This window comes from Mobula birostris, chromosome 11 (assembly GCF_030028105.1).
Source record: "Mobula birostris isolate sMobBir1 chromosome 11, sMobBir1.hap1, whole genome shotgun sequence".
NCBI classification, from domain to species: domain Eukaryota; kingdom Metazoa; phylum Chordata; class Chondrichthyes; order Myliobatiformes; family Myliobatidae; genus Mobula; species Mobula birostris.
Genome location: NC_092380.1, coordinates 75,779,449 through 75,806,791, shown reverse-complemented (window position 1 = coordinate 75,806,791; position 27,343 = coordinate 75,779,449).

Genomic DNA, 27,343 nt, shown 5'->3' with positions numbered 1-27,343 from the left:
GAAGCAAACCACGCACTTCACTGTATGTTTTGAAGTGACAAATGAAGCTAATCTACAGTTCATTGCAGCCAGTACGTACTGTGATCTGTGTGTGTCAAAGTCAGCACTGAAGAACAGTGCATGGGTATGGTAACTAACTGAGTTCTCCCTCTATGTATGTGCCTATTGCCCCCACTGTTAAGGTGTGCCTTTTGAAGATTGACAATGTGTATGTTCATTAAACTTCTTCCTGCTTTGCAATTGTGTTTTTGGAGCTCCTCTCATGACATTCACCTTCGCCTCAATTTACAAACACATCATCGTAAGCATATGTTGAGTGTTTTCTGCTCCCTCTTTTCTGCAGCAATCTGTCCATTTTACATCCCTCGTCCCTCTTACATCCCTCGTCCCTCAACTCCCTTTGCACATTTTGATTTACTTGACTACTTGAAGTGCCACCATTAAACTATTCTACTTTGAGAAGGACCAAATTTTAGTTCAACATCAGCCCGTACGACCAAAGGAGAGCTTTTCCTCCTATCGGCCTAGTCCGCACTTAAATGCAGGACCCAAGGATGAAAAGTTAATATGCATCTCCTTTCTGCAAACCCACAGGTCTGCAGTGAAATCTACACTGGTTGTTCTTGTTGCTATCCTGGTGGGGCTATTGCAGTTCATTCTTTTTTCACCTTGTGAGCTTATGATTTCTACAGAAGCTCATGTCATGGTCAAGATGAAAAATTTATCAAGTACCTTTGTTGATCATTCTCAATTTACAGATTCTCATAAACTTTTTTTTTGTTTGTATCCCCTATGTTAAAGCACAGTGATAAAAACAACCAGTGGCTATTTAAAGATCTGACATTCTACAGAGCCTGTTCATTGCATATGGACTAAACTATCCACTGATCGTGCAATTTCATATAATTTGCAACATATGTTTATATGAGCATTGTTAAACAAAACTAAACACACTCCATCCTGACCTGGCAATATATAGCATTTTAATTGAAAAAAGATAAACATCTAAATAAACTTTTTCTGCTTTTTTTCAATGGAACATAACATCTTAGTTTTGCTGTCATGAGGATTAAGATTATATACACAGATCTTGCAGTGGAATTGGAAGAAGAGTTACTGTCATCACTAAATGCGTAAGCAATCTCTTATGGCATGTGAATGAGGTTTTATTGGTTTGGTTGAATTATGAACATTGCATCTTGAAAATTATGATTCTTTTGAAAAGTTATACATGTCTTTTCAATAGAAATCTTAGGTATATGAGAAATCAGAATTTTACCACAGAAGCTTTTAATAATCGTATAAACTGGAACTTCTTGTTTAGATACGCACTGCTGAATTAATCCTACAGGCCCATTTGAAATATGTAAAACGATTCTCTGTGGTTCCATATTAAAGGTGTCAGCAGGGAATAGCAGATCCATTTAAGCTGGGTTGTGTTTTGTACATTTTGTATCCTCTGACACCAATTTAGAAGCAGCCCCTTTAATATCCATGCAGACAAAGGTAATTACTCATGATTCCATGTGTTAGTAAAAGGTTTCAGAGGTAATGTCTCAAGATGAAGATAAAGCCCAGTAAAGTACACTAATACTGAGTAATAACCCCATTACGGACTGCAGCTTTTGATGTTCGTCATTTATTTGTGTCGACATGATACATTGCACCATGTAAAAGTTCATTTAGAGTGAATGGATGTGGATGTTTGTTCATGTTTGTCAGTAAGTGTCATCATCTGCCAGTTCTCTCTATTGGTAAAGCAGCACGTGCCTTAACTCTTTCAGCTCTTCTAATAAGGCAGCTCAAATTTGTACTAAGGAAAGTAACATTTTTATATTTTCTTTTAGCAGTGGAGGTGAGTTGTGCTTTCACCATATGTTGCACAGCCTGTGCACACAATCAAAAGCTCATTTCAGTGAACAGATATGAAATGTCTTCCATTGCCTCAGCTCTCCCATTGTTACTGTCATGTCACAAAAACTGCTCTGAAAAGCAGAGGGTTTGTGACCCAGCAATTGGAGATCAGTCTCATCCAGGGCTCCTTTGTCCATGTCGCTACTTTAGCGTATTTACGGCACGACATTGCCAATTGTTGGCACCAAGAGGTCTTTGATATTTTAATTTTTTCTATTTTTTGCTCCATTTTATAATTAAAACAATATTTGTTTCAGCTCAACCCTGATTTTTACTCTATTTTTCCTTTCAAGTGTAATGACCTTTTGTGGCTCATGAATGTTTCAACTGTGCTATACATCTTATGCCTGGATACACCAGGCCCAAATTTGCAGCACACATTAAAATCCATTTCCACATGCTGAAGATTATGTTAGCAGATCGTTTTCTAAAAAAAAAATATGATTTAGATAAAGACCTCAAAATACATATCAAAAACTTGAGCCTTATTACCAAAGTATCTGTTGCAGACGTTTCAGGAAGAAATTTGCAACATGGTGAAATGTAACTTTTTAATTGAGAGCTTTTGTGGAAGTAATTTTCGTTGCAATATTAGTTTCCTTTAGGTCATAATATTTCTGAAATTTATGAAGTATTCTAATGAAGAAAATTTCATTTATTTTGCATGATTTTGCTAACGTAAAATTCATATTTTCATAACCTAAGCTGATACTTCCATGAAACAAATAAAGTCGTAATGGGAAAGGGCTGTTTTTTTTGTTTAGCTGGAAGGTGGACATTCCTCTGTACCAATTATTAAAGGTGATGGATTCATTGTTTGTGAAATTACTATTAGATGTTTTATGTATCTTCCCTAGAGATGTATTTTGTGTATAAGACACAAAACATTTATTAATAAACAAAATGAGTAAATTTGATTAAAAGAAAATATCATTTATAAAGAAATATTCTTAAAGTCACTATTTACATAATGTATAACTGAATGATATATGGTGATATTAACATTCATTTATAATGTGAAGTCTAATTCACTCTTTCATTTTTTAGCCTATTAAAGGCATTTCAAAAAGTAAATGAAAACCACTGTAGTCACTAATAAGGAGTTTCATAGAATCATAGAATCACGCAGCACAAAAGGAAGCCAGTGGGCCTGGTTAATCTCATTGCACTGACTGAATCTGCTGATTACATATTTAAATGTGCTCATTCCAGTTCAATGCAGAAAACCGATTTAGGATTGTGATCTCTCTTGTGTAACATACAGTAAATTACAGGTCACACTCACAATGTCAATGTGTACAGTACATCAACCATTTCTGCCATTTGCTCTGGTTCATTCAGCTACACTTTAGCATGACTTAATTATCCATCATTTGATGGTGACACATTATTATACAAAATATAATATTTTGAACAAAATTGCAATGCTGCAATTTCTGCCTGTGAGCAAATCAACTGAAGATACAGTTTCAAATTAATACTTTATTACTTCCATTCATTGTAAATGTACTTGGGGAAAATATTTAACTGAAGGGTAACATACTTTTGAAGCAGATAGAACTCAAAGGTGATCTCATCACATTACCAGTACCATATGCAATTACCAGTTTACCAATGTGATAGCACAGAGTAAATTGCTTGAGGAACCATGTTCTGTTCTATTAAAAGCACTGCAGGACTCAAGGATGGATAAGACTTCTGCTGCATTGTTGTTTATCTAGAATCAGAAGAGAGAGGGAATCTAACAGATTTGAACTTGGCATATTGAGGGTGCCAATTGATTCTATCTCTATAAAAATCCTTAAGGTTTTCATTACTTTAGGACTGCAAAGGTTCTAGAAAATAAAGGTAGGTAAATTGATAGGAATACCACAGAAGGAAAGGTGCTTTAAGCTAACATTTCATTTAAAATGAAACTTTTAATGTGTGAGTAATCGTGAAATAGATCCTGGCTCTGGGAAGACTGTTTTTGAGCTCTCATGCCTGGATTTGTTGATATTTAACTATTTATTGTGTTTTAAAAGAGGTTTTAATCTATTAATGCATGGATTAAGTATCACTAGTACTTCCACACAACAGTATGTAGATCAATTCTGTATTATATTAGTGTATGGATCCTTTTACAACAATGACTTACTTTTATATAAAACCATTAATGAAGGAAAAAAGTCCTCCAAACTTTTGAATAGCATAATTAGACAAAAATGAAGGTGAACTAATGGATGTATTAAGAAGTGTGATATAATATTGGAAAAAAAGAGTGTGGTTTTAAGGAGAGTCTTGAAGGAAGAGAGAAAGTTGAGATGTTTCAGAAGGGATTGTAGATTTGAAGGAATAGCTTGTTGAAGGCACAAGAAATGGGATGTAAAAAGAAGGCTAGCTCTAGAGGTACATATTCATGTAGTGTAGAGATCTGTTCAAAAATTCAAAGTTCAAGGACAAATGCTTTGACATGGTAAGCAGAGTGCATGAAGGAATTAAAACACAGTGTTTTATTTGAAGCAATAGGAGACTTGAAGCCCATCCATGCTGAAAAGAATTCTGAGTGACAGGAATTATTCAAAGGCAGGGATTAATTAAAGATAGAATGGTTTTGTAAAGAGGAGATCTGAGCTGATCAATTTGTTTAAAATTTTCAAAGAGATAACAAAATGTGATGAGGGAAGTGCGATTGAGTCTACATGGACTTCAGTAAGGCTTTGACAGTATCCATTGTCAAGGGGATAATGCAAAAGGTTAGAGCCCATGGAATCCATGGCAAGTTAGCAAACTGGATTCAAAGTTGACTTGGTAAATGAAGGCAAAGGGTAATTGTGGAGGTAATTTTGTAACTCCAAAACATAAAACTAAATAAAGTAAAACATGAAGGTGAGAATAATGTGTCTTAATTTAGATTTTACTTCAACAAGGTGCATGTGTATATGACATGGTGGCATAATGATATATGCCTTTCACATACTTTTATATACAACCTGCAATGAATTATTTAAACAAATAAGAATGCATAATCAAATTATTTCAATCAATCTCTCTCTCTCTCTCTCTATCTATCTATATATATATATAAAATAAATTGTCCCATTGAAGTCTAAAGATTTAAAAAGATTTATTTGCTGTGGAGGCTTCCCTACTCTTATGGGATAATGTCTTTCCTGACAAGGAGGATCACTGGTTTGGCAGATGAGACATGGCTATGAAGCATTCTCAGGTTCTGGGACCTCCTCTGTGGTGGTTGTAGGAGTTGGCTCTGAGATGCAGGAAGTCATTTTGACAGCTCTGGACATCTTTCTTCTGAACACATTGGCATCCTGGACAGTACATGGCAAGCTTCAGTGGATAATGTGAGTGCAGTGCTTGATGTCACCATTTCTTTTACCTTTTAGAAAGCCACCGCACACTGCCATGTCCATTGCCATTTCTTCCTGATCTGTAGCAATGAGTTTCGGGGTGGAGTACAGTATCCAGGTTTGGGTGAACATGTTACAGTAATTTATAAATCCTAAAAAGGACCACAACTGTGAAATGTCCTCTGTCCTTGGGGTATCCACCACTGCTTAAATTTTCTCAGTACACTTGTGTAATTCTTGTGAGTCAATGGTGTCAAGACAAGTCACTTTTTATTGTCATTTCGACCATAACTGCTGGTACAGTATGCAGTAAAAACGAGATGACTATTTTCAGGACCATGATGCTACATGGAACAATACAAAAACTACACTGAACTATGTAAAACAACACAAAAAACTACACTAGACTACAGACCTTCCCAGGACTGCATAAAGTGCACAAAACAGTGCAGGCATTACAATAAATAATAAACAAGATAATAGGCAGAGTAGAGGGCAGTAGGTTGGTGTCAGTCTAGACTCTGGGTATTGAGGAGTCTAATGGCTTGGGGGAAGAAACTGTTACATCATCTGGTCGGGAGAGCCTGAATGCTTCGGTGCCTTTTGCCAGATGGCAGGAGGGAGAAGAGTTTGTATGAGGGGTGCGTGGGGTCCTTCATAATGCTGTTTGCTTTACGGATGCAGCGTGTGGTGTAAATGTCCCTGCTGATCTTCCCAGCAAGTGATTATTGGTTTAAAGAATTCGCATTTATCACATCATGCTCTGAGCCCATAATCTTCTCACTGTGTTGAGGTTTTGGAGTACAGGTGCAGATGCTACCCCCAAAAATAAGCCTATTATATCGACAAAGCCCTTAGTGAGTGGTTATGGTGAGAAACATTTTGGACTCTTCTTCCATTGTCATTTGCAGTTAGGCATCAGCTAAGACCACTTTGCTGAAGTGTTTTCCTCCAGGAAAAAATTGCAAAGATAAGGTCTATCCTTGGGCAGTGAGTATTGATCTACTTCCAGTACTGGGTTGATGGTGACCTTAAAATCATCACAGATCTTTAAAGACCCATTCTTCTTGGCTACCAGAACTACTGGCATTGCTCATGGCCTCAACTCAACCTTGGAAAGAATTCTTTCCAGTGTGATTTAGTTGACTGGCTGCTTTATCACAGATGGTATAAGGGACCAGACAGGCTTTGCAAAACTTATCTGTGTCATTTTCATTTAATACAATTTTACCCTTGAAACGTTTGAATTTTCCAGTGCCATCCTTGAACACTGTCATCATCCAGTACCTTTCTTAATTAGCTTTTTTGCAGGGGATGTGGCATGCAAATGATGGATGGATCTCCAATCAAGTTGTAGTTGTCTCAGCAATCATGTCCCCACAACGCTGGCTCTCCTGTTTTTACTACATACAAGCCCAATGTGGCTTGTTGGTTTTTATGTTTCTCTGTTACAGATGTCATTCCCACAGGGGTTATATTTTCTCCCGTATAAGTTCTTAGTTGGATAACTTCATGCTTCATTTCAGTATTTTTGAAATGCCGTTCAAACTCATTTTGTGGAATGACTGAACCAGTCAAGCAAGTGTCCAATTCCATTTTAATTTGCCATTCACTTCTGGTGTAAGTTCTATTGCCTGTTTCATGTCAGTTTTCGCATTGTAAATCTTAAGGCAACCCATCCCTGTGTCACACTTATCATTGTCAGAGTTTTCATCGACAGCATGCAAATTAGTGCTCTTTTTGAAACTGCAACTTGACTTTTTCTCTTTTTTCTCTTCCCTGTGCAGTCCATTTATTTTTGTCTGCCCAACATGCTCTTTGTATGTGTCCTACTTTGTTGCATTTTCTGCAAGTTTCATTGTTAAACCTGTTTTAGTCTGGTGTATGTCAGTCCCTGCCACAACAATCACACAAATTGTTCATCCAGCTAGGTTTCTGTTTAGACATTGCAATGTTGTTCACACTCAACTTCATTCCTAACTGCAACTTAGTTGTGTCTCTGTCTGTTGTTTCCATTGATACAGCTAATTCAACTGCTCCTTTAAATGTGAATTATGCTTCAGCTAGGAGATGTTTTTGAATGCTTTCTTGTAAGTTTCCACAAATTAAACAATCTCTCAGTATATCATTAAACCCATCACTGAACTGACAATGCTCAGACAATCTCAATTCAGCCACATATGCTAAAATGTCCTCCCCTTCCTTTTGACTTTGCTTATGAAAACTAAATCAGGAGTGTTGATAGTGAGGAGGATAAGGTGATTTGGGTTGGTTGCTAAGACAGATCAAGCAGTTACAACTGAAATTTAATCCTGATATGAGTGAGGTGATGCACATGGGAGAACTTATTACAAACGGCGCACACAACAAATGGTTGTACCGTAGGGAATATTCAGGAACCGTGGAGTTGCAGTGTAAAAATCCAAGGATCCTGAAAGGTAGTGACAATGGTGAGGAAAGCAATGTGGCGAGGGTGTAGAATACAAAACAGGGAGGTTGTGGTGCAACTCTATAAAATTATGATTGGGTCACATCTGGATACTGCTTACAGTTTTGGTCACCAAACTGTAGGAGGGTGATGACTACAATGGAGAGAGTGCAGAGGAGATTTACCAGGATGTTTCCTGGGATGGAGCATCTCAAAGATGGGGGGGACGCTGGATAGGCTGAATTTGTTTCCTTTGGAGTGGAGGGGGCTCAAAGGAGGATCTGATGCAGGTACACAAAATTATGAGGGGTGCAGACAGATAGTGGGAGAGTTTTCCCTACAAGGGAGGTATCTAAAACTAGACAATATGTTTTGGTTAAAGAGTAAGTGGTTCAGAGGGGTTTTGAAGAGTGGATATAAGAGAATAAGCAAGAGAGATTTTGAGGGAAATTCACTGGGAGTAAGACCCGGTTGGTGGCATAGTGGCATCAGCACTGGACTGCGGGGCAGGAGGTCCCGAGTTCAAATCCAGTCGGCTCCCCTCCACGCTTTTCATCTGTCCTGGGTTAGGAGCTAGTGATTTCTTTGGAAAACTCACCTGGCAGAAGGCAATGGCAAACCACTTTTGTAACTTGCCTCGTACGCGGTTCCCCACTACGTCAGAGAGGCGTGGAGGGAAATTGTTCACTAACCGGAGAAGCTCCGGATGTGACGTACCTTTCCGTTTACACTAGGATAGGGATATGACTGAGTGGGTGGGATATGTTATTATTTTTCAGCAGAACCTATGTTGGATCTCTCGCTGCCAGCATCTTAAGCATGCACCTATTTCAACAACTATTTAAAGAGGATCAGATTTGATGGATTCTGATGTGCTTGTACTGCCATGGAGGAGAGGAAAGTGGATTCTGAATGTGCCAGGTATGTCCCAAATCGAATCGTGCTCATGGTGGGGTCAGTTAAGGTGGGCAAGTGTAGAATCAGGTGGTGTTGTGCTGGTGATAGCCTCCTGTTTTTGTGAATAGGTGCATACAAGCCTAGAAATTTGTCTGTGTTGATTACCCAATGTTAAAATGCTGTGCGTAACCCCTCCCCTCCCAAGCTGTTGTATAAGTTCTTGAAAAAATCATAAAATTCAACACTATTAAAAAAAAAGGTATACCTGGGCTCTCTCTCTTGAACAGGTAAGGCAACATCTGTGGACAGTTGACATTTCAGGTATGGGACCTTTCAACAGTTCTGAAACATTAATTGTTTCTCCTTCCACAGATACTGCCTGACCTGCTGAGTAAGTACAACATTGTTTTGTTTTTATTTCATATTTCCATCATAAACTTTTTAAATTTAATTCCATCTATAAATGGGTGCCCTTTGGGCAATCTTGCAATGCAGGCAAATTCCTGTGCCCACACTGAAGACTGAAAGAGAAGTAGATGCAATCTCCTCTTCTGGAATGGAGAGAGTTCAGTGACCTCCCTAATGCAGCAGTGAGAAGCAAACAGTGGGATAACAACCAGTGTGGGTTGTAATGATTCTGAATCTGGGACATCAATACTCATTGTGTCCTTGTCTTTGACTGAGCAAGCAGGTATGTGAATGAGCTTGTAACCGAGGTTTTCGGGGTCAGTAAGGGCTACTTTACGGAAATGCAGCTTTGAAAGCATTGCCTCTCTGTGTGGTAGAGATCAGAGCGTAGTCTCCTGTAAGGCCTGTGCTGTATAAGATGTTAGGTGCTCGTAGCTATTACATGCCTCGGGTGGTCCCTGTGAGTACCTGTGAAATGTCTTTTGAATGTAACAGTGTCAGTAGCATGCACAGCATGCTATAAGCTGTAAGTATCTAGAGGCTGAAGCAAGGCTGGGAATGTAGAGTTAGTGTGACTGGCTCATTAAATAACGTGCTTTTGAGCCTCAAGTGATAATAAAAGCTGGCTCCTCTGTGAGTAAACAGTGACTGTCATTATTCATACTGATGAGGTTACGACTCCCACAGATGATAAATTTTGGGCGTTGCACATCTTTTGATGTTAGTTGTGAATTGGATGCTGGAGCCCAAAAATATCAACCAAAAAAAAAATAGCGGATGACATTAATGACTGGTGTAGATTTCACCAGGAAATGTGTACAGATTAGTCTCAATCCATGTGAATGTAATTTTTAACTTTGCAGCACCATTTTTGTTGGTATTACAGAAATGCATTTCTAAGCCATAATGTCAAATGCTCAGCTCACTTTCAAATAGAATGGCAAGGTTGTGAACCGTCTCATGTGACAGCCAGAGAGGGGAAAAGAATCGATGGCAAGAGAACAGGTTTGTGAAGGTGACCAAAAATGATGGCAAGTCAAATCATCTGTTAAATTATTTTGTTACTATCAAAAGCAATGTTTCTCACAAATTGTTCTTTCAGGGTCATAGCTCCAAATAATGGTATACTTGATATTCACTTTCTGGATTACCACACTGCAACATAATGCCATGTGCATCCATAATTTACCACACATCGATTTCCTGACTTTGATGATAGCAGCCAAGATAATTCTATTTCCATATTCCCTTATGACATAGAAGGACATTCGGCCCATCCAGTATATGCCACTTCACAAAGCAGTCCCATTCCCTCACTAAACTTTACTGGAATCTTTTCTCCACATATGCTCATCAATTCTACCAACCAATTAACCCTGATCTGTATGTCTTAGACCCTTGGAAGGAAACTGAAAAACTCACAGGGAGAATGTGAAAACTCCACACGGACAGCAACAAAGGTCCGGATTGAACATTGGTCACTGCCACTGTGAGGTAACAGATATATTAGCTGAACTTCTATGCGGCCCAAAGGATAAAGTAAAATCTTGTGCCATTATGAAAGAAAATGTAGCTGGTCATTTAGACAAATTCATTGTAATTAGCAAAGACAAAATGCCTTTGTAAAAGGGAAATTACACTTGACCAATTTATTGGAGTTTGCTGAAGAAGTAATGTGTGATGTGAACATAGGAGAGCTGATGGATGTTCAAAGTTCAAAGTATATTTATTATCAACGTATGTATGCTATATACAACCTTGAGATTTGTCTACTTACAGGCAGCCACAAAACAAAGAAACACAATAGACCCCATTGAAAAAAAGACCGTTAAATACCCAATGTGAAAAATAACAAATCATGCAAACCATAAAAGTAAGCAAATAAATAACTTACAGATTTCAAGTTCACGAAAGTGAGTTGACAGCCATGCACCCAGTCCTCACTTCAGCTGACGCAGGAGCCCATTAGCTGCAGGCCACGGCCTCAGTTCAGCACACAGACGTGTAAGCCTTGGGGAACAGCAAGCTGATTGGTTATGTGGGAAAGGAGGAGAATGGTGATGAGAGGGAAAATGAATCAGCCATGATTGAATGCTGGAGCAGACTCGACGGGCTGAATGGCCTAATTCTGATCCTATGTCTCAGGTTTCCAACAGTGGTGGAGTCGCGGATCAGAGGGCACAGCCCCAGAATACAAGGGCATCGCTTAAGAAAAGAATGAGGAGGTATTTCTTCAGCTCGGAGGTAGTGTACCTGTGGGATTCATTGCCACAGACGGCTATGGGGGCCAGGTCATTGTGTATATTTAAAGTGGAGGTTGATAGTTCCTTCATTAGTAAGGGCATCAAAGGCTACAGGGAAAAGGCAGGAAATGGGATGGAGAGGGAGAATAAATCAGCCATGATCAAAATGTGGAACAGATTCGATGGGCTGAATGGTCTGATTCTCCTATTTCTGATGGTCTTCTGGTCTACCTTTACTGCAGAGCATAAAATGTAAAGATAGCAATGCTGAACTCATCTAGGATTGCATCTGACATGTAGGCCAACAAAATGAGAGCTCAGAAGTTTAGAACGCAGGAAGTGTCAAAGTTTACTGATGAAGGAATGAAAATGAATAGCCTTAGCTTTCTGCCTGTTGACTGCGCAGATTTAAAAGTTAGCTAAATTGAAGTTTAAAGCAAAAATACTGGAAAGATGGATAGAAGTTTTATTCTTGATTTTGTAATGTACAATGCACACGAAATGCTGGAGTAACTCAGCAGATCAGTCAGCATCTATGGAGGGGAATAAACAGTTGAAGTTTCAGGTCAAGATTGTACATCAAGATTGAAAATGAAGAGGGCAGAAAGATTAACTGAAGTATTTTTTAAAGAAATCCTTAGGGAGGGAGCTTTTGCATATACAGTACCTATGAAAAGTAAACACACCCTTGGAAGTTTTCTTGTTTTATTGTTTTACAACATTGAATCACAATGGAATTAATTTGGCTTTTTTGACACAGATCAACAGAAAAAGACTCTTTCATGTCAAAGCAAAAACAGACTTCTACAAAGTGATTTAAATTAATTACAAATATGAAACACAAAATAATTGATTGCATTGGTATTCACTCCCTTTAATATGACATACCAAAACATCACAGGTGCAGCCAATTGGTTTTGGAGGCCACATGAGTAGTTAAATGGAGATCTGTTTTTGGAGACTTGTGCAGTCAAGGTGTGTCAACTGATTGCAATAAAAGTATACTGTATTTGGAAGGTGCAACTGCTGGTGAGTCAGTATCTTGGCAAAAACTACACCATGAAGACAAAAGAATGCTCCAAGCAAATCCGTGAAAAGGTTATTGAAAAGCACCAGTCAAGAGATGGATACAAGAAAATTTCCAAGTTACTGAATATTCCTTGGAGTACAGTTAAGTCAGTCATCAAGAAACAGAAAGAATATGGCACAGCTGTAAATTTGCCCAGAGTGGACTGTCCTCAGAAACTAAGTGGCTGTGCAAGAAGGGGACTAGTGAGGGAGGCCACCAAGAGATCGATGTGTCAGTGCCTCCAGTTGAACTGTCTTTTTGTGTGCTTCCCCCTAGCTGTCAGTCTGTGGTTTTGTATTGCCATGTGCTCCTACCTCCCTCCTGCTCTACTCCAGCCCCTGTATTACTGAGTACTCCGTCTCTCATCTATTTCTCATTATTACCTGTATTGCTGCCACCTGTGTCTCATTGTGCTCCACCTATCACCTGCCTCTCTGTTTATTGCTCAGTGTACTGCAGTCCTGTGTTTTCACCTGTTTGTTGCCAGATTGTGCCAGTGATTTTTCCTTTGCCTTTCTAGCATTTGTATCTGTACCCTGTCTGTCTGAATATTGACTCTGTCTGTTTCCTGATTCTGGTTTTTGGATTTCTCTGGATATTTTGATCTCTGCCTGAGCTTTGATGCTGACTTTGTTTGCACCTTGGGGATTTGTTGCTCAATTAATAACACAGTGGGCACAGTACTGGGTCTGCAATTGGATCCCTGCTCCAGTGTCCTGACACTATGGTAACTCTGGAGAGTTACAAATTTCAGTGGCTGAGATGGGAGAGACTGCGCATACAATAACTGTTGCCCAGGTGCTTCACCAGTTGCAGCTTTATGGGAGAGTGGTAAAGAGAAAGCCACTGTTGGAAAAAACTCACATGAAATCTCAGCTAGAGTTTGCCAGAAGGCATATGGGAGACCCTGAGGTCAGCTGGAATCAAAATTGAGCTTCTAGGACATCAGACTGAATGCTATGTTTGGCATAAACCACTGCACATCATCAAAAACACACCATCCTTACCGTGAAGCATGGTGGTGACTGCATCATGCTGTGAAGATGCGTCACTGCAGCAGATTCTGGAAGGCTTGTGAAGGTAGAAGGTACAATGAATGCAGCAAAATACAGAGAAATCCTGGAGGAAAATCTAATACAGTCTGCAAGAGAATTGCAACTTGGGAGAAGATTTGTTTTCCATAAGACAATGCCCCCAAGCATAAAGGCAAAGCTACACAGGAATGGCTTAAAAACAACAAACTTAATGTCCTGGAGAGGCCAAATAAGAGTCCAGACCTCGATCCAATTGAGAATTTGTGGGTGGACTTGCAAAGGGCTGTTCACTCACATTCCCCATGCAATCTTACAGAGCTTGAGCAGTTTTGTATGGAAGAATGGGGAAAAATTGCAGTATCTAGATGTGCAAAACTGGCAGAGACCCATCCACACTGACTCTAGGCTGTAGTTGCTGCCAAAGTGCATTTTCTAAATACTGACCTGAAGGGGGTGAATACTTATACAATTATTGTGTTTTATATTTCTAATTAATTTAGACTGCTTTGTAGCAATCTGTTTTCACTTTGACACGAAAGTTTTTTTCTGAATCTAGACCATAAGACCATAAAACAAAGGAACAGAAGTCAGCCATTCGGCCCATCGAATCTGCTTCACCATTTTATCATGAGCTGATCCATTCTCCCATTTAGTCCCACTCCCCTGCCTTCTCACCTTAACCTTTGATGCCCTGACTACTCTGATACCTGTCAATCTTTGCCTTAAATACGCCCATTGACTTGGCCTCCACTGCTGCCCGTGGCAACAAATTCCATAGATTCACCACCCTCTGACTAAAAAAATTTCTTCGCATTTCTGTTCTGAATGGGCGCCCTTCAATCCTTAAGTCATGCCCTCTCGTACTAGACTCTCCCATCATGGGAAACAACTTTGCCACATCCACTCTGTCCATGCCTTTCAACATTCGAAATGTTTCTATGAGGTCTCCCCTCATTCTTCTAAACTCCAAGGAATACAGTCCAAGAGCGGACAAACATTCCTTATATGTTAACCCTCTCATTCCCAGAATCATTCTAGTGAATCTTCTCTGTACACTCTCCAACGTCAGCACATCCTTTCTTAAATAAGGAGACCAAAACTGCCCACAGTACTCCAAGTGAGCTCTCACCAGCGCCTTATAGAGCCTCAACATCACACCCCTGCTCCTATACTCTATTCCTCTAGAAATGAATGCCAACATTGCATTCGCCGCCTTCACCACTGACTCAACCTGGATGTTAACCTTAAGGGTATCCTGTACGAGAACTCCCAAGTCCCGTTGCATCTCAGAACTTTGAATTCTCTCCCCATTTAAATAATAGTCTGCCCATTTATTTCTTCTGCCAAAGTGCATAACCATACACTTTCCAACATTGTATTTCATTTGCCACTTCTTTGTCCATTCTTCCAATCTATCCAAGTCTCTCTGCAGACTCTCTGTTTCCTCAGCACTACTGGCCCCTCCACCTACCTTCGTATCGTCAGCAAACTTAGCCACAAAGCCATCTATTCCATAATCCAAATCGTTGATGTACAATGTAAAAAGAAGCGGCCCCAACACGGACCGCTGTGGAGCACCACTGGTAACTGGCAGCCAACCAGAATAGGATCCCTTTATTCCCACTCTCTGTTTCCTGCCAATCAGCCAACGCTCTATCCACGTATGTAACTTTCCTGTAATTCCATGGGCTCTTATCTTGTTAAGTAGCCTCATGTGTGGCACCTTGTCAAAAGCCTTCTGAAAATCCAAATATACAACATCCACTGCATCTCCCTTGTCTAGCCTACTTGTAATTTCCTCAAAAAATTGCAATAGGTTTGTCAGGCAGGATTTTCCTTTAAGGAAACCATGCTGAGTTCTGCCTATCTTGTCATATGCCTCCAGGTACTCTGTAACCTCATCCTTGACAATCGACTCCAACAACTTCCCAACCACCGATGTCAAGCTAACAGGTTTATAATTTCCTTTTTGCTTCCTTGTCCCCTTCTTAAATAGTGGAGTGACATTTACAATCTTCCAGTCCTCCGGAACCATGCCAGAATCTATTGACTTTTGAAAGATCATTGCTAATGCCTCCGCAATCTCCACAGCTACTTCCTTCAGAACACGAGGGTGCATTCCATCTGGTCTGGGAGATTTATTTACCTTTAGACTATTCCGCTTCCTGAGTACTTTCTCTGTCGTAATTGTGACTGAGCATATGTCTTTTCCCTGCCACCCTTGAGTGTCCGGTATACTGCTGATGTCTTCCTCAGTGAAGACTGATGCAAAATACTCGTTCAGTTCCTCCGCCATCTCCTTATCTCCCATTACAATTTCTCCAGCATCATTTTCTATCAGTCCTATATCTACTCCCACCTGTCTTTTACTCTTTATATACTTGAAAAAGCTTTTAGTATCCTCTTTGATATTATTTGCTAGCTTCCTTTCATAGTTCATCCTTTCCCTCTTAATAACCTTCTTAGTTTCCTTTTGTAAGCTTTTAAAAACTTCCCAATCCTCTGTCTTCCCACTAACTTTTGCTTCCTTGTATGCCCTCTCCTTTGCTTTAACTTTGGCTTTGACTTCTCTTGTCAACCACGGTTGCATCCTTTTTCCATTTGAAATTTTCTTCATTTTTGGAATATACCTGTCTTGCACCTTCCTCACTTCTCGCATAAACTCCAGCCACTGCTGCTCTGCCGTCTTTCCCGCCAGTGTCCCTTTCCAGTCAACTTTGGCCAGTTCCTCTCTCATGCCACTGTAATTTCCTTTACTCCACTGAAATACCGACACATCAGATTTCGGCTTCTCTTTTTCAAATTTCACAGTGAACTCAATCGTGTTATGATCACTGTCTCCTAAGGGTTCCTTCACCTCAATCTCTCTAATCACCTCCGGTTCATTACACATTACGCAATCCAGTACAGCCGATCCCCTAGTGGGCTCAACATCAAATTGTTCTAAAAAGCCATCTTGCAGACATTCTACAAATTCTCTCTTGAGATCCAGTGCCGACCTGATTTTCCTAATCCACTCGCATGTTAAAATCCCCCACAATTATCATAACACTGCCCTTCTGACAAGCCTTTTGTATTTCCTGTTGTAATTTGTAGTCCACATCACTGCAGCTGTTTGGAGGCCTATAAATAGCTGCCATCAGGGTCCTTTTACCCTGCGATTTCTTAGCTTAACCCACAAAGATTCTGCACCTTCCGATCCTATATCACCTCTTTCTAATGATTTAATATCATTTCTCACCAATAAAGCCATGCCTCCCCCTCTGCCTACCTTCCTATCCTTCCGATACACCGTGTATCCTTGGACGTTCAGCTTGCAGAGACATGCATCCTTTAGCCACATCTCAGTGATGGCCACAATATCATACCTGCCAATCTGTAGCTGTACGACAAGATCATCCACCTTATCCAACAATCTACTGTTGTAAAATAATAAAACATGAAAACTTCTGGGGGGGGGTGGGGTGGGGTGAATACTTCTTATAGGCACTGTATTTATCTTGCAGTTACCCAATACCATTGTTTATTTACCTTCAGAATTCCAGAAACCTCTTTGTTTAATTTAATAATACATATTGTGCTGCCAATTATATAATTATTTTATTGATGTCATGCTGTTTAGATTGATTAGTGTTGCTGTAGGAACTGTACTAAAAGGGGAAAAAAGCATTGAGAAGTTATACAAATGATTCAGACAAACATACAAAACAAACCTTTCTATTGATATTTAGTGATTAACAGTGTGAATACAGGACTGAGGTTAGTGCAGATCTAACAATTAATCTGTCAGCAATCTGTGCATTATGCCTGAGATCTGCTGAAATGAAATAGGAATCAAAATAACAGCCTGACAATCCATGCAAAGGATTCCATGCCTGCACAGCCATTATACAGTAAGTGCTCTGCCTGGCTCACTATGTACTCCATACATTCTAATGGTGCTTTGTCAGTTTCTGTGCTTTTGATTAATATATAAAAGCACAGAGATATATTTTGCTTCTGTCGGCAGAAATTTTCAGTAGTGTGTATTCATACACAAATTATGGAAAAGTGATTTTGATTTGAGAACATGATGTTTACCAAACCTTATAAGTATAATCCTTCTGCTTTATTGCATTCAACAATGTTGGGCAAATTGGCCGTGTGAAAATAGTTCAAGAAAATTAATACATAAAAATAAGAAAGCAATGAAATATGGTGCAACATATAAAAACATGTAGAGCAGGATTATTACCAGGTCGAACTTTAGCTGAGGTATTCTGCCTGACATAAGCAATGACTGTTGAATGTATTCTGCTCTAGATAGTCAACGATTCCCCTGAATTAGCTTTTCGATACCGATTAATATGTTTTACATCCAGATATTGAATTTATTTTTCTTATTATCTTGGCAGTCTGTTAGCTTAATTCGCAGGTTTTTCGGTGGCTGTGAAAATGGAGATGTCATGTGACCTGGATAAATGGACATTAATAATGTGGAACATGGAAATGTACTGGTTCATGTGACACGTTCTGCAGTATTAATTGCTTTGTTCATAGTAGGTTACAGGAAAATTCACTTTGCTGAATGCTACATTATTAATCTATCTGGTGAGCAGATGATTTGTTCTGCCTCTAAAGTACCGTATGTGGACCCAATTCTGTCCAAAATATTGATGTATTCACACACAGGTACAATTAATGAACTTACTTTGGAGCTTGGCTTAGAGATCATATATGCAGTGTTTTGGAATTCCTTCCTCTATTCTGAGCAAAAGTTACACAATTTAATTTGATCAACCTCATATCCTGTACAGGATATGTACTTAATCATCTGTATAGTTGCATCAATAGCCCAACAATTATAATGTGATACAAGATGAATCATAATCAGATTTAATATCACCAGCATATGTTGTGAAATTTGTTGACTTTGCAGCAGTAGTACAATGAAATACATGATAGATAAACATAGAGAAAAAAACTGAGTTACATAAGTGTGTGTGTATATATTAGTTAGATTAAAAGAAGTAGTGCAAAAAAACAGAAATAGAAAAGTAGTGTGTTACTGTTCGTGGGTTCAATGTCCATTTAGGAATTGTATGGCAGAGCGAAAGAAACTCTTCCTGAATCACTGAGTGTGTACCTTCAGGCTTCTGTACCTCCTTCCCAATGGTAACAGTGTGAAGAGGGCATGTCCTGGGTGGTGGCAATCCTTAACAATGGATGCCATCCTCCTGAGGTACCACTCCTTAAAGATGTCTTCGACACTACAGAGACTAATACCCATGACGGAGCTGACTAATTTTACAAGTTTCTGCAACCTATTTTGACCTTGTGCATTACCTGCCCCTCCCCCCACCGGGTACCAGATGGTGATGTAGCCAGGAAGAATGCTCTTCAAGGCACATTTGTAGAAGTTTTGTACACTTGGTTGATAGTCCTCCATACACAAAAACATAAGAAATAGGAGCAGGAGTAGGCCATCCAGCCCATTGAGCCTGCCCCGCCATTCAATAAGATCATGGCTGATCTGTCCGTAAACTCAGCTCCATCTACCTGCCTTTTCCCCATAACCCTTAATTCCCTTACTATGTAAAAACCTGTCTAACTGTATCTTAAATATACTTAGTGAAGAAGCCTCAACTGCTTCCCTGGACAGAGAGTTCCACAGATTCACCACTCTCTGGGAAAAACAGTTTCTCCTCATCTCCGTTCTAAATCTTCTCCCCTAAATCTTGAGGCAATGTCCCCTAGTTCTAGTCTCACCTACCAATGGAAACAACTTTCCTATTTCTATCTTATCTATCCCTTTAAAGATTTTGTATGTTTCTATAAGATCCCCACTCATTCTTCTGAATTCCAGAGAGTATAGTCCCAGGCGACTCAATCTCTCCTCATAGTTTAACCCCTTCATCTCTGGAATCAACCTGGTGAACCTCCTCTGCACTGTCTCCAAATCCAGTATATCCTTCCTCAAGTATGGAGACCAGAACTACACACAGTGCTGCACTCCTTCCAAAGTGACTAGAACTGCACTCCTTCCAAAGTGGGTGATCACACATTTACCAACGTTGTATTCCATCTGACAGACCTTGACCCACTCATTTAACCTATCTCTATCCCTCTGCAGACTCTCCACATCCTCTGTACAATTTGCTTTTCCACTCAGTTTAGTGTTATCAGCAAATTTTGCTACGCTACACTCAATCCTCTCTTCCAAATCATCAATGTAAATGGTAAACAGCTGTGGGCCCAGCACCGACCCCTGCGGCACCCCACTCATCACTGAAAGCCAACCGGAGAAACACCCATTTATACCAACTCTGCTTTCTATTGGTTTACCAATCCACTATCCATGCCAATACACTTCCATATCTTATTTATAAGTCTCTTGTGCAGCACCTTATTGAATGCCTTCTGGAAATCCAAGTATACGACATCCCCCTGTTCCCCTCTATCTGCTGCACTCATTATGTCCTCCAAGAACTCCAGTAAGTTTGTCAAATAGGATCTGCCCTTTCTGAATCCATGCTGTGCCTGTCTAATGGAACCACTCCTTTCTAAATGTTTCACTATTTCTTCCTTAATGACAGCTTCAAGCATTTTCCTGACTACAGATGTTAAGCTAACTGGCCTATAGTTGCCAGTCTTGCCTATATCCTTTTTTTGCTATCTGTTTTTATATTTTGTGCTAATTTTCTTTCATACTTTATCTTCCCTTTCCTTATTTTTTGTTTAGTTTTTCTTTGTTGCTTTTTAAGGTTTTTCCAATCCTCCAGTCTCCCACTACTCTTTGTGACTTTGTACACAAGCTTTTAATTTGATACTATCTTTTATTTCCTTAGTTATCCAAGGCTGGCTCTCCCCACACTTAACTGTCCTTACTTTTGACTGGAATATACTTTCGTTGAGCACTGTGAAAAATCTCTTTGAAAGTTTTCCACTGTTCCTCAACTGCTGTACCAAATAGCCTGTGCTCCCAATTCACATTAGCCAACTCCTCCCTCATCCCATTGTAATCTCCCTTGTTCCAGCATAATACACTAGTTTTAGGTCTACCTATTTTATCCATCTGTATGCGAAATTCAGTCATACTATGATCACTTAGTACATCTTGTTGTGTATTTAATATTTGAGTATTTATGGTGAGAGACACTTTGAACTTATCTTCATCTGTAGGTATGCCTCAGCTAAGTCTACTTTGCTGAAGTGTTTCTCTCCAGAAAGGTTTGCAAAGACATCTTCTATCTTGGGCAGAGGGTTGTGATCTACTTTCAGTACCTTACCTTCTTCTTTGACCTTAAATTCAGCACAGATCCTGACAGACCTATTCTTCCTAGCTACTGGGACCACTGACATTACCCATGGAAAGAACACCTTCAGCCTCCATACGATCTAGCTCATTGGCTATGTTATCACAGATGGAATAAGGAAGTAGACAAGCTTTGCAAAACTTGGGTGTGGCATTTTCACTTATCACTATTTTACCCTTGATATGTTTGAGTTTTCCAGTGCTGTCTGTAATCACTGCTGTGACATAATCTTAATTCCTTTCTTAATTCATTTTCAGTTGACTCTATTGCAGAGGATGTAGCATGTAAATGGTGGATGGATCTCCAGTCAAGTTGTAGTTGCCTTAGCCAATCATGGTTCCACAATGCTGGCCCTCCTGTTTTTACCAAATTGAGGGTCCCTCAAATAAGGGGGTTCAATGTTTCAATCCTGGACAAGCAATCCTGGAGAGGGACTATAGAGGAGGTCAAAAGGGGGTACTTGGAAATATTAAAGACAGAACTGGACCACTCTCCTACACAGTGGACATTGCGTCTGATGTCATCTGGAAATGACACTTCAATCAGCTGAGGAGAGCAGAATCAACTGTTAGAGAAGAAAGGTGCCTACCACTGTCAGAACTACTTCCTGTTGATCCGGAGTCAACTCCTACAACCACCACGGAGGAACTCCAGAACCTGAGATTGTTTCACAGCCACAGGTCTCACTTGCTAAGCAGAGTGACCCACCTCATTCAGAAAGACATTATCGCACAAGAGTTAAAAAATCTACAGTGATTAATAGACAATAGGTGCAGGAGTAGGCCATTCGGCCCTTCGAGCCAGCACTGCCATTCACTGTGATCATGGCTGATCATCCACTATCAGTATCCGGTTCCTGCCTTATCCCCATAACCTTTGATTCCACTATCTTTAAGAGCTCTATCCATCTCTTTTTTGAAAGCATCCTGAGACTTGGCCTCCACAGTCTTCTGGGGCAGAGCTTTCCATATATTCATCATTCTCTGGGTGTAAAAGTTTTTAAGTCTTTAGTCCTGAATGTGACAATTTAAAATTTACTATGCTGTAGATGACTATGTACTAGTTGTATTATGTAGTATATTGTATACAACATAACGTATATATATAAGTTGAGATGCATTCTATATTGAGTTGGAGTTTATGGTTAAACAGGGAGAAGTGTTGTGTATTTAATATTTCAGTGAGATTTGTGTAATATTGTAAATATATTTGATTAAGCATTCTTTGTTTATGAAGCACCTTCAATTACTCCAAAAGACTGAGGCTTGGTAAAATACTGAAAGGCTTTTATTCGCTGTACAATACGACCTCCACAGTGAGTGTCTGCCCCCGGACTGAGGGGGAGGGGCAAGGCGATCACCTTTATACAGGACTCTGTGGGAGGAGCCACAGGGGCAGTCAGCAGAGGGGTGTGTCCAGACAGGTAACCGAGTTACAACATATATACATGGTTTACCACGTTCACCCCTCATTTTTTTTTAAAAAGAGTCCGGCGGGGTGAAGTGACTGACAATATTTACAAGAAGTATATTTACAGGTTAAGTCTATCAGGCGGTCAAGTCCGTCGCTGTGATCTACGTAGCACCGGCGATGGCGGTTGTGCTGGCTCCGGCCTGACTTCAGGTGCCAGCACGTTAGGCGTCGGTAATCCCTCGTGCGTGTGCGTCGTGCCCGGTATGGGAGTGTCGTGTGGTGTCTGTATAGGGTTTGGGGTGCACGGTGTCTCGTAGGTACATACATTGGTGGGTACGGGGTCAATAGTCACCACGGAGTGTTCAGGGTAGGGGCCCGGAGCTCCTGCAGGCGCCAGGTCGCGGATGGAGACCGTGTCCTCCCGCCTATCAGGTAAAACCACGTAGGCATACTGGGGGTTCGCATGAAGTAAGTGAAACCTCTCGACCATCGGGGAGTATTTATTGCTCCTCGCATGTTTCCGGAGCAGCACCTGCCCCGGGGACGTCAGCCAAGTTGGTAGGGTGGTTCCAGTGGTCAATTTTCTGGGAAAAGAAAAGAGCCGCTCATGGGGGGTGGCATTGGTGGCTGTGCATAACAGGGAGCGGATGGAGTGGAGTGCCTCGGGAAGGACCTCCTGTCAGCGGGAGACCGGCAGTCCCTTTGACCTGAGGGCTAAGAGTGTGGCTTTCCACACTGTGCCATTCTCCTTCTCTACCTGTCCATTCCCCCAGGGATTATAGCTCGTGGTCCTACTGGTTGCAATTCCCCTAGCCAGTAGATATTGGCGCAGCTCGTCACTCATAAACGAGGACCCTCTGTCACTGTGGATATAGCATGGGTATCCGAACAGAGTGAAGAGCTTGCGCAGGGCTTTTATAACTGACGTGGTAGTGGGGTCGGGGCAGGAGATGGCGAAGGGGAACCGCGAGTACTCGTCAATTACGTTAAGAAAGTACACATTGTGGTCGGTGGAGGGAAGGGGACCCTTAAAGTCAACACTCAGTCGCTCAAAGGGGCGGGTGGCCTTGATGAGTGGTGCCTTTTCGGGTCGGTAGAAGTGCGGTTTGCACTCTGCGCAGACTTGGCAGTCCCTGGTCATCATCCTGATCTCCTCAAGGGAGTAAGGCAGGTTCCGGGCTTTCACGAAGTGGAAAAGCCTGGTGACTCCCGGGTGGCAAAGGTCTACATGTAGGGCGTATAGCCGGTCGATCTGCGCACTGGCACATGTTCCCCGGGATAGGGCATCGGAGGGCTCGTTGAGCTTCCCAGGCCTGTACATGATATCATAGTTGTAGGTGGAGAGTTCGATTCTCCACCTCAGAATTTTATCATTTTTGATTTTGCTCCGCTGCTGATTATTAAACATGAACATGACTGAGCACTGGTCAGTTAGCAGGGTGAACCTTTTGCCAGCAAGATAGTGCCTCCAGTGCCTTATAGCTTCCACTATGGCCTGGGCCTCTTCCTCTACCGCAGAGTGCTGAATTTCAGGGCCTTGAAGGGTACGGGAGAAGAACGCCACTGGTCTTCCTGCCTGGTTGAGGGTAGCAGCCAGCGCAAAGTCGGAGGCGTCACTCTCTACTTGGAAGGGAATGGCCTCATCCACCGCATGCATTGCTGCTTTGGCAATGTCCCCTTTTATGCGGTTGAAGACCGTGTGGGCCTCGGCAGAGAGGGGGAATGTGGTGGACTTGACCAGGGGGCGGGCCTTGTCTGCATAGTTAGAGACCCATTGGGCGTAATACGAAAAGAAGCCCAGGCACCTTTTGAGGGCTCTGAGGGTATTGGGAAGAGGGAGTTCCAACAGGGGGCACATACGGTCGGGGTCAGGGCCAATGACTCCATTCTCCACGACACACCCAAGGATAGCAAGTCGGGTGGTCCCAAATATACACTTGTCCTTGTTATAGGTGAGGTTGAAAGATTTGGCCGCTTGGAGAAATTTTTGGAGGTTGTTGTCGTGATCCTGCTGGTCGTGACGGCAGATGGTGATGTTATCCAGATCTGGGGACGTGGCCTTCAGTTGGCACTGGTCCACCATCTGGTCCATTGCCCTCTGGAAGACAGATACATCATTCGTGACACCAAAGGGGACGTGCAGGAATTGATAAAGCCTGCCGTCCGTCTCGAAGGCAGTGTAAGGGCGGTCCTCCCGGCGGATGGGGAGCTGATGGTAAGTGGATTTTAGGTCTATGGTCGAGTACACCTACTGTGCTATCTGATTGACCATATCGGCGATGCGGGGTAGAGGGTACGTGTCGAGCTGCGTGAACCTATTGATGGTCTGGCTATAGTCCACGACCATCCTATTCTTCTCCCCGTTTCGAACAACCACCACCTGCGCCCTCCAAGGACTTGTGCTTGCCTCAATGACCCCCTCCCTGAGCAGCCGCTGCACCTCCGACTTAATGAAAGCTTTGTCCCCCGCGCTGTACCTCCTGCTTTTAGTTGCCACGGGTTTACAGTCAGGGGTCAGGTTGGCGAACAGCAGTGGGGGAGAGATCCTGAGAGTGGAGAGGCCGCAAATGGTGTTCGGTAGTGTGGCATTAGCATGATGTTGGGTGGGATGCGCGGGTCGGTGTGTGTGTGTGGTCAGTAGCGGGGTACGTGACATATCTCTGCAAAACAGGGGATTTATGACAGTAATTGGCGGGAGGGGCCCATCATACTTCATTGTCACGCTTTTCAGGTGGCTCTGGAAGTCCAACCCCAACAGCACAGGGGCACACAGTTGAGGCAAGACCAGTAACTGAAAGTCCCGATATTCTGTGCCCTGCACCACTAGCGTCGCTGTACAACCCCCCCGGATGTCTGTTGTATGCGACCCGGAGGCCATGGTGACCCTCTGACTTACCGGCCGTATCATGAGTCCACAATGCTGCACTGTGGCCGGGTGGATAAAACTCTCCGTGCTGCCTGTGTCAAACAGGCAGCTTGTCCTGTGCCCCTCCACCAGGATGTCCATCATTGACCTTGCGAGCTGGTGGGGAGCGCTTTGGTCGAGGGTCACGGAAGCCAGGGTGGGGTTGCTGTCTTGGTCCAGCGCGGTGGGGTGGCCCGTGAGCACCCGTTGGTCATAGGTGGTGGGAGGTGGCGCCGACCAAGATGACCGCCCCCACGTCTCGCACGTGGTGGCGGCGTGCAGGGAAGATGGCGGCCCCCATGTCTCGCACGTGGTGGCGGCGTGCAGGGAAGATGGCGACCCCCATGTCTCGCACGTGGCTCTGCTCGATCCCACTCGCGGTTTTGACTTACAGACCTTGGCGAAGTGGCCCTTCTTTCCGCAGCTGGAACAGGTAGCTTGTCAGGCCGCACAGCATTTCCGGGGGTGCTTCTCCAGTCCGCAGAAGTAGCACTTCGCGGACTCACGACTGACTGCAGCCGAGGTCGATTCGCCGGTGGGTTGCAGGGACTTGTGACTGGCAGCAGCCGAGGTCAATTCGCTGGTGGGTTGCGGGGTCTGCGGCGCCCACGAGGCCATCGGGGGATCGCGTGCCTGGAGAGCCTCGGAGTTATGCAGAGTGGCCTCCAACATATCAGCCAGCTCGATCGCCGAACTTAGGGTAAGATCGGCTTTTTCCAGCAGCCGCTGGCGCACGTACACTGACCTGGTCCCCGTAACGAAGGCGTCTCTCACTAGGAGTTCTGCATGCTGAGCCGCCGTCAGCTCCTGGCAATTGCAGGCCCGCACGAGTGTCTGTGGGGCCCGGACAAACTCAGCACTCGATTCCCCGGACCGTTGTTGCCGTGTCGCTAAGCGGTGCCGAACATAGATGCTGTTTATCGGCCGCAGGTATTGTCTTTTGAGTGCGTTCATCGCGCCGTCGTAGTTCGGCTGGTCTCTGATCAGCGAATAAACCCGTGGACTGACCCTGGAGAGTAGAACTCTGCGCTTCGCTACGAGGTCGGTCGCTTTAATCTCCTCTAGATACGCTTCGAAGCAGGCCAGCCAGAGTTCGAAAGCCTTTCCAGCGTCAGGCATTTGTGGATCGAGGTCTAATTTGTCTGGTCTCAGAGCCTGTTCCATGTTTTAAAATGTACAGCGAATAAAATTGAAGCACCTTCAATTACTCCAAAAGACTGAGGTTTGGTAAAATACTGAAAGGCTTTTATTCGCTGTACAATACGACCTCCACAGTGAGTGTCTGCCCCCGGACTGAGAGGGAGGGGCAAGGCGAACACCTTTATACAGGACTCTGTGGGAGGAGCCACAGGGGCAGTCAGCAGAGGAGTGTGACCAGACAGGTAACCGAGTTACAACATATATACATGGTTTACCACAGCTTACATAATTCATTACATGTTATATGTAAAAGTATGTTAACAGCGTACGCCACCAAAGCATATGTGAGCGCTTCACTACAGTACAGAATGAAATACACGTTATCCCTGGCTCCCTGTTTTTCTTTTAATTAGTTTTTATGTTTTTGGGTGACAAAACGTCACACCCTTCCCATCCATGTATGAATAAACTTCGCTTAATTGTTGCAATCAAACCTGCATCCACCATTATCGGACAGAATTTAACACTATGTCACAAGGGGATATCAAGATAGATTCAGCTCAAGAATCAGAATCAGGTTTATTGTCAATGACATGCTGTGTGTCATAAAATTTATTGTTTTATGACAGTAGTACAGTACAAGACATAAAAATACTGGAAATTTAAATAAATGACTAAATAATACAAAGAGGAGCAATGAGGCAGTATTTACGGGTTCCTGGACCATTCAGAAATCTGATGGCAGAGGGGAAAGACTGTTCCTAAAATGTTGGATATGGGTCTTCAGGCTCCTGTACCTCCTCCCCAGTGGCAGTAACAAGGACATGTCTGGAATAGTCAAGCTCTTTAATGATGGATGCCCCCCTCCGATACATGCTGACTGGAGCACTTGGTGGCCACTGAGAAATTCTGCTTGTTCTGGTAGATGCTTAGTGAAATGGTTTCCCAATCTACATCGGATATACAAGAGGCCACACTGGGAGCGCCGAACACAGTATATGATTCCAACAGACTCACAGGTGAACTGTTCCCTCACCTGGAAGGACTGTTTGGGGCCCTGAATTGTAGTGAGGGAGGAGGTGTAGTGGCAAGTGTAGCTCTTGTTCTGCTTATAAGGGTAAGTACCGGGAGGGAGATCAGTGGGGAAGGACGAATGGACAAGGGAGTCATGTAGGAAGCGATCCCTCTGAAAAGCAGAAAGTGGGAGTGGGGGGGTGGGGAAGGGAAAGATGCATTTAGTGGTGGGATCC